The sequence below is a fragment of the Monodon monoceros genome, unplaced genomic scaffold (assembly GCF_005190385.1).
Source record: "Monodon monoceros isolate NGI ecotype Baffin Bay Population unplaced genomic scaffold, NGI_Narwhal_1 Super_Scaffold_12, whole genome shotgun sequence".
Lineage (NCBI taxonomy): Eukaryota > Metazoa > Chordata > Mammalia > Artiodactyla > Monodontidae > Monodon > Monodon monoceros.
Window position 1 is genome coordinate 31,572,610 of NW_021703768.1, and position 9,378 is coordinate 31,581,987.

Here is a 9,378-nt window from a genome sequence, read left to right on the forward strand (position 1 = left end):
ACAGAGCCTTAACCACTGCGCCACCAGGGCAGTCCCAATAAATACCATTATGATTATAATAAAATCCCAACCTGCCTACAGTTAACCAGCTTCCCTTGGTCATCGGTGACTGTCTGCAGTCCATCTGCTTCTCTGAGACAATTACATGTCTGTTCAAATCATCTCTCAGGTTGGATCATCCACATGTGCCCTTGGTATGTCCTTCATTTCATAGGTGCTATGTGATGGAGCTTTCCTTGAGTGTCCTTACTTTCTGTACTTCCAGAACATTCTGGCTCATTCAGTTGTCAGCCTGAAAGTACCATCATGACCACCTTCCTACTCTAAAAAATTAATGCTTTTATCGATAATATCAAATTAGAGAATTAGTATATCTATAAACAACCCATGGCCACATTATCTAGCCATAAGGCAGTTTAACTAGAGGATGCTCACTGAAAAGCCCTCCAAGCGTTGGGCTGCTTTACCTCAGGAAAAGCGAAGCTCTGTCTGCTCCATGAATTATTCCTGTCACATGTGGCGGGAGGTGGGAGCAACGGGCCCCAGCAATCCCAGGAGCAGGTGGGGGGTGCTTGGACAGCACCTAGTGAATTCAGATCCAGTCCAAGATGCAAAGGACAGAGTCTCAGGACGAAGTAAGCGTTAGGATATCTGAATGGAAGCCACAGAGAGTTCCAGAATCCTACCTTCGAAACAGGACCCCAAGGTTCTGTCCTACAAGGTAGGAGAGGCCAGGCAGATGGGGAGGCAGGCAGCTCAGGGAGGGGTGCAGGGCAGTGGAGCAATTTCTGTTTTTTTTTTCGTGGAGCAATTTCTGAGAGACTTCATTGGCTCCAGCTGCGTTCCCAGGGTGTGCATTCAGGTGCTCTGGTAGGACAGCAACAAGGCTGCTGCTCCATACCTTATAATTCCAGAACCACTTTTAGGGCCTGGCCCACCTGCGTAAAGGATCATTACAAGTGGATATAAGCATGAGTAATTCCTCAATAAAAGTCTCAATCTACCTGTGACTCCACAGCAGGTAGGAACTCAGTTAATGCCGTCCCTCTGGTTTCCGTGGGACGCTTTCTTCTGGTTCCCCTCCCACCTCTCTTTTTTTTTTTTTTTTTTCGGTACGCGGGCCTCTCACTGTTGTGGCCTCTCCCGTTGCGGAGCACAGGCTCCGGATGTGCAGGCTCAGCGGCCATGGCTCACGGGTCCAGCCGCTCTGCGGCATGTGGGATCTTCCCGGACCGGGGCATGAACCCGTATCCCCTGCATCGGCAGGCGGACCCTCAACCACTGCGCCACCAGGGAAGCCCCCCTCCCACCTCTTTGGTATCGCCTTCTCAATCTTTATGCAGGCTCCTCCTTTTAAATGTCGGTGTTCCTCAGACTTTTTAGGGTCCTTTGCTTCTCACTCTTCCCCTCCTTGCATAATCTTCTATATGTGTCTCTTTTCTCTTAAAAATTCTATTAAAAATTGTTCTGAAAGACTTAAAATGCAAAAACCAGCGTGCTACACCTTCTACCCCACCCTATGTGCATTTCCACTCTGTGCTGACAATACTTTTAAATTCTTTTGGCAGTTTCTTTCCATAGTTGTCTCCTTATTTCTATAATATTTTGGACCACTAGTTCTTCATTCATCAATTTCAGGCAATGTCTGAAATTAACAAATTTCTTCCAGTGTAGATGAGGGTGTAGCTCCATTGCATCTACTGCACTTCCCTTTCTGATCCCCTAAGATAGTTATATTTTTTGTTAAACCAACTATCAGCATTGACAGTGTTACTACATTAATATTATTCATTTTTGACCCAAGGGGAGGATTTTTTCAAGTGTTTTCTGTTTATTTTATTTTAAAAATTTGTATCGGAGTATAGTTGATTGGCAATGTTGGGTTAGTTTCTGCTGTACAGCAAAGTGGATCAGTTATACATATATCCACTCTTTTTTAGATTCCTTTCCCATATAGGTCATTACAGAGTATTGAGTAGGGTTCCCTGTGCTATACAGTAGGTCCTAATTAGTAATCTATTTTATATGTAGTAGTGTGTATATGTCAATCCCAGTCTCCCAGTTTATCCCTCCCTGCACCCCTAAATGGTACAAATGAATTATTTACAAAACAGAAATAGAGTCACAGATGTAGAAAACAAACTCATGTTTACCAGGGAGGAGGATTATTGATAATATTTACTTTCTAGTATCCTTTTTATTTCTCCTAGAGTCAGTAATTGCCCCTAATTCTCACTTGCAGATTCTCCAGTACAGGTATTCATTATTTCTTTTTTTTTTCCTGAGTGCTGCATTATATCTATCACAAACCTATCAGTTTTTCCCAAATGCTCAATTATATCTGGTCACGTTTCAACTCTCCCTTTTTCCTTTTCCTCAATATGCCTTCCACCATAGTTCTGCTTCCTTCTACTCTGGTCAGACCCCTTGTTCTCTCGATCCACTGGGTATTCCCATGTTTCGTGGATACATTTTTGAAAGCTTCTAAAGAAAGAGTGCATGGGAGTTAAATTATTTTGAGTCCTTGCTCAACTAAATGTTTTAAATTTACCCTCGCACTTGACTGGAAGTTTGGATGAGTCTGGAATTCTAGATTCAAAGCCGTTTTCTCTTGGAATTTTGAAGGCATTCTTTCATGGTCTTCTACATTCCTGAATTGTATTTGATAAGTCTAATGCCATTTGTTTCCTTAATTCTTTTACTATTTTAAAAAAATAGGCATAATCTTATAAACTAGAAGATTTCCATTTCTTATCAAAATGGAAAAATATTGAATGTATAGCTGTATTTACAGATACATTTGCCCATGTAACCCCATCCAGGTCTTGAGAGGGAGAGAAGATATGCACTTGCCATCAATCTAGATTCTCCCCCATTGTTTCTGCTCCCCTCTGTTTATCCCCAAATATATATATATATATATATATATATATACACACACACACACACACACATATATATATATATATATTACAGTGTATAGCCATCTCTTGAGTCCCAGACACATCAAACTTCCTGTGGGAAAAACCACCTCAAAGTCAATACACACATGACAAAACTCATCACCTCTTCCTAACCTGTTCTTCCTTCTGAGTTCTCAGTCTTGGTGAAGGGCATTGACATTCATCCAGTTGTTCAAGCAGGAACACAGAGAGTCATTCTTAACCCCTCCCACTTCTTTACTCTTACATAACATCATCCCCAAGTCCTGTTCATTCTTTGAATGTCTCTCATCTGTCCCCATCTCTTCACTCTCACTGCTAGATTTTAGACACATGTTATTATTCATCTCTATTATTGCAATAACCTCCTTTCTGTTTTCTCTGCTTCTCATCTCAACCAACCCCTTCTGATCCATTCCCCTTACTGCTGCCACAGTGCCTTTTCTGACATTGGCATTTGAGCTGCACGAGGGCAGGAACTTTGTTCACCTATATATCCCCAACTCCTTGAACAGTGCTTTGCTCTTACTAGGTACTCAGTATATATGTGTTGACTGCAAAGATGAGTAAATAAATCTGATCCTGGCACTCCCTTGTCAGAACCTTCCAATGCTTCTGCCCCTCTCCCCATCACTTGTATGATAAACTCTCAACTCCTTATCATGACATGATCTAGCACGGGTCCAAGCTCAGTTCCCACTTCTTCCCAAATCGCCCGTTTTTTTCCTGTGAACACTGAATAACTTGTTCTCAGAGAGCATTCTGCTCTCTCAGGCCTCCAAACCATTGCACGTGCTAGTCCCTCTGTCTGGGACACCTCCTGTTCCTTTGCCTATCGGTCAAGTTGTAATTCATTACTAAAGTTTCATCACAAGAGTTCTCTCCCTGACAGAGGCTCTTCTGGAAACGTAAGGCAACCTCAGACTTTTCTTTTTTTATGACCTCGTCATACATTGTATACCTTCTGTGGAAGAAATGAGTACTTTTATCAATCTCCAGTTCCACTCTACTTCTGAGCCTTCAGGAAGCTTATACTTCCCTGTCCCTCCGAAATTATGTATAGCCAGGGACTCTCTCTGGCTAACGATATATGAATAGAGTTGTGCTGAAGTATATTTACGAGCTGGAGTAGGATTCTCCATCTCCCTCTCCCTCTGCCAAGGCAACCAACTACACTGCATACAGAGGCGTCTCTGTTAGCCTGTGTGTCTGAATGAGGATGAAGTGGAGCAGACCCCCACTCCCCTGCCCACCTGCTCCTGATGGACTTATATAATACAAGCAAGAAATAAGCCTTGGGCTTCCCTGGTGGCGCAGTGGTTGAGAGTCCGTCTGCCGATGCAGGAGACACAGGTTCGTGCCCCGGTCTGGGAGGATCCCACATGCCGCGGAGCGGCTGGGCCCGTGAGCCATGGCCGCTGAGCCTGCACGTCCAGAGCCTGCGTGTCTGGAGCCTGTGCTCTGCAACGGGAGCGGCTGCAACAGTGAGAGACCTGCGTACTGCAAAAAAAAAAAAAAAAGAAATAAACCTTTTTTGTTTTAAGCCACTGACATGTTGGGGTTGTTTGTTACTGCAGCATAACCTAATCTGTTTCAACTAGTACACTTTCATATAGCCATTATCCTAGCTCTCAACATTAGTTTACCTTATCTTTGAGGTCAAGGACTTTATCATTATATCCTGTTTTATAGCCACTTAAAAACATTTGTTAGCTAGCACTCAGCTAGAAAACTTACTGTTTTTTGCAATGCATATGGCTCAGTGCTAAGGATTTTACCCCTGTTATTTCATTTAATCTTCACAACAACCCTTTGAGGTAGGTATGACTATTAACATTCTTCGGAAAAGGAAAGAGGCTCAGAGGGGTTTGGTGACTTGCTCAGTGTCACACAGCTGGTGAGAGGCCATCAAACCCAAGCAGATCTGATTCTGAAGCACACACTCGTTCCATCGCCTGCAACCTTAGGAGTAACAGAGGGGGAACACACTGCCTGCTTGGGGGTTCCTGTCAAAGTAGGCATTCCTGTCATGAGCCTTGTAAAGGACAATTAAACAAGCATTGAACAAATGCAAGAGTCGAGTAACTAAGTAAACAAAATTGGAAGCATGTTTTTAGCATCGAATGGGAAATGGAGAATTCGTGAGGTAACTCTCCAGTTCTTGAAGAAGAAATCACATACTGTGCATTTACCCAGAACACCATCAGTGGTTCAGAATGAAAGCTAACCCAGAGCACTGCTTGCTTGGCCCAGGTCTGGTTGGCACGGCTGACTTCCGGACCAGTTTCCTCAGTAGCCTCTGTGAACTTGAACTAATGATCAACGACAAGGCACCGTCCCATGGCCCAACCTCTAGCCTTAGAAATGCATTCTCAGAAACACATTCCTGCAAGAATGAGTCAGCTTCCAGCTGACTCAGGCAGCTCTTATATGATGTGCTGAAGTGGATTGACAGTGGAATGAAGACATGCTCAAAACCCCACAGGAGCATGGGTGGCACCGCGTGACCCACTGAAGGAAGAGCCACAGCTAAGGAGCTGGTGCCTCAGGCCAGAGAGCATTCCAAGAAGGAGGCACTATAGCAGCCTGGGAGGCAAAGGGGCTGAATGCCAATGACCGTGAAATGGATGGTTCCCCACGTGTGTAGGAAAACCACGGGAGCGAACCTCAGAGTTGGACTTGGACCAGAATATTTCTCATTTCCTTTAAACTGTTATGCTTGACTCTCCATTATCTTTTATTTGTATTATGGGTGCTTTCTTTCTAGTCTGAACTTTGATAGTATATAACTTTCATTTGGTATTTTTCAGGTATTACTATATATATTTGAAGGCAAGGAGCGGGGCTTATATAGCTTTGTAACCTTCTAGCAGGGGGCTTCACACATTTGTAGCTGTTGGCTTATCTAGCTTGTGTCTCCTATTTGGGGAACAGCTGCTGGTCATGAGTAGCATCTTTGATCTTGAGAATATTAAGGACTCCCTGGTGGCGCAGTGGTTAAGAATCTGCCTGCCAATGCAGGGGACACAGGTTTGATCACTGGTCTGGGAAGATCCCGCATGCCGCGGAGCAACTAAGCCCGTGTGCCATGAGCCACAACTACTGAGCCTGCGAGCCACAACTACTGAAGCCTGCACGCTCTCAGGCCTGTGCTCCGCAACAAGAGAAGCCAGTACAATGAGAAGCCTGTGCACTGCAACGAAGAGTAGCCCCCACTCACCACAACTAGAGAAAGCCCACATGCAGCAACGAAGACCTGACACAGCCAAAAAAAAAAAAAAAAATATATATATATATACATATATATGTTTAAAAAAAAAGAATACATAATACAAGTATCCTTTGCTAATCAAATTTACTTGGATCCTAGTTTGAACAGTAAGTTTTCTAAAGTTATTTGGTTCCTGGGTTTTGACAGTGAATAGTAAGAGTTTGGATAGCAAGGGTGTTTTGACTGTACCCAGGAATTTTATTTATAGAGGTGACTGAGTGATGACACAGAGAGGTCAACGCTGTTGAAAGAAGTTTATTACTTATAGTTTTCAAGAGGAGGGGACATACCATGCCATGCAGGGCCACATGGGAGGCACCAGGGCTGGTCCAAAGGCAGAAGGAGCAAGGAGGAAGCATGGGCAGGAGGCTTTATTGTGATTCCTGCAGGAAAGGCGTGGCAGGGAGGGATAAATATTTTAGGACTGGGTAGTTTGAGTAATTATGGCAGGCTCTGCACTATGGGGTGATCTCTAGTTGTCCAGTACCTGGCCCTGGGGTGATTTAGGGCAGAGGAAAGATTGGCTTGGTGTGTGTGAATTAGGTAGAGGAGATAGTTGAAGACCTGGGCTCTGGATTGACTTGTTTGCATATGAAAGGCATATTCACAGGTAAGTTATTTTCTATCTCTGGAAACTAGCTAACCCTGGAGGGGTAGTCTCTCCCCAGCCAGCCAGGTCCTCAAGATATCAAAGCATTATAAAATATAGAAATTTAAAACATGATTAACACAAAGGGCCCGGGACCTTACTTCTGTAGGGACTGGTGTACAGAAAATTCTGAGAGCCCTTTCTTCCACACTGTGCCTTCAGTTATTCCTCCCAGCAATAGCACGAGTGGGTGTGATCATCCCCATTTTATGGATGAGGAAACGAACAGTGTGCCCCAGGTCAGGCAGCTGGCAGAGGATGGATTAGAGATTTAATCTTAGGTTCTGCCATTGCACTGTGAGGGTTTATCACACCTCAGCAAAGGAGACAATTTTGCTCCGTCTCTGCTTGAGGCAGCATTGAGATTGTTCAGGAGCTTCGAATGTGAATGATGGTAATTAGGCCTCTGAGGTTAGCGCAGGCTAAGGAGGAAAGGAAGTTCTTATCTGGGCTAGTGCTTTTAGCCCCTGCCCTTCCTTTTTTTTTGGCTTTGGTGTCAGCTGGAAGGGTTGACTTTTTTTCCCTTAAACCATACTTCCAATTTGGACATACATCAGAATCCCAGGCAAGGCCTGAAACCCAGGGATTCTGCGGATTGAGCATGTCCGTAGCTACTTGGAGCTGCCTGTTGGGGAGCAGATAGTATTGGGGGGTGGTCAAGCTGTGCCCACTGAAGTGTGCCCATAGCTGAACACTTGAACCAAGCCCAGTGGAGACGGGCGCAGGATGGGGAGGCAGCTCCCCTGTGACATGTTTGGCTTGGGAGGGAGGGAGCCTCGATGGAACCTCTGTGTTTCTTTCCTTTCCCAAAAGGACACTTCCCAGCTTTTTCTGTGTTGGTGACACACTGGTGACTTAAAACTTCCGCATCTATTTGTTTTAGATGCTGTGTGAAAGCAGGATGGTTGAGAATGTACTGTTTGCTTAAATAACTGCCCAGAGGGCACTTTTAAATTCCAAATAGGGTGCCTTTGGGTACATTACAAGGGCCAGCGGAAGGAGGCTGCTCTTTAGGAGCCAGATATGCCATGTCGCCCAAAGTGGAGTAGATTTTGGGTGTGGAGGCTCTGGGGTGACACTGTTGGCCTTCAGATCTTTTTTTTTTTTTGTGGTATGCGGGCCTCTCACTGTTGTGGCCTCTCCCATTGCGGAGCACAGGCTCCAGAGTCGCAGGCTCAGTGGCCATGGCTCACGGGCCCAGCCGCTCCGCAGCATATGGGATCTTCCCGGACCGGGGCGCAAACCTGTGTCCCCTGCATCGACAGGTGGACTCTCAACCACTGCGCCACCAGGGAAGCCCGGCCTTCAGATCTTGACACTGCCACTTTCTGCCTGTCTGACCCTGGGAAAATGACATAACAATAAGAGCTAACACTTGACAGCTTTCGTCATGTGCCAGGTACTATTTCTAAGCCCTCTGCATAGATGAACTCGTTTGGTCCTCAGAAATCATCTGGTGAGGAAGGTACAAGTAATGTCCCTGTTTTGCCAGTGGAGACACTGAGGCACAGGGAAGTTCTGTAACACGCCAAAGTCGGACTCCTTAGTTAGTGGCAGAACCAGGATTCAAATCCGTGTGGTCTGGCTCCAGAGCCCATGGTCTTAACCACTGTGCTCCACTATTGAACTTGAGCTTGTAGAATTTTTGTTTCCTTATCCGTAGTATGTATTATCATAATCCCTGCTGTGTGGGGTTGCTGAGGGATTAACTGAGATAATATATAGAAAGAGTTTGGCACATAGTAAGTGCTCAGTAAGTGTTTGCTCTTGTTCATCATAAAGCAGTGTGTCCCCTTCTCTTTTTGCCAGCTGTCTTTCCTTGTGTCCCCTCTTTGTGGACATAGGAAGTGGGTGGGACTAGAGGGCTTATTTTCCAAAATACATTTAGAAAAGAAAAATATCCCAGAGCATATAATAACTGCATGAATGTGCTGTCATCCCTGCTGCCTCCTGACCCCGGTAAGCCTCCGAGGCGGATCACATACCACCTTTCAACCATACGTGATCCACCCATGTGTTAAAACCAGCACGAGTCTGTCCCCTGCACAGTTTCACCAGCCACACTCTCTGCCCAGCTGACGGGGTATATCCAGAGCACTGCGTACAGAAGCCCTGGCTGCACCTGGCGTGACTTGACCTGGGATGGCACCCAGGCTTGCAGGAGGAGGGCCTTCTCATGGGGCAGGGTTACTCTTTACACTCTCTGCTCACCCGCGACCCTGCCCCACCTCCAGGTGTCCAGATGGATGACATTAGTCTATTAGGGAGAAGGGGGTCTGAGCACTTGCCCTGGGTGGGTTCTATGTAGTCAAAAGAGGAGTCGGAGAATTGAAATAATGATCTTGGCCAATTTTCCAGGACTGTTCCAGTCATCTAAGCAGACACCTTACCTCTCTTAACTCCATCCCCATCTTTTTTCTCCCCTCGGTTATCCAGACAGGATGAAACAGATTTCTATCACTGTAAAAAACAGTTTAATGAGATGTAAAGGAAGATTCTTGTCTGTAACACTGATT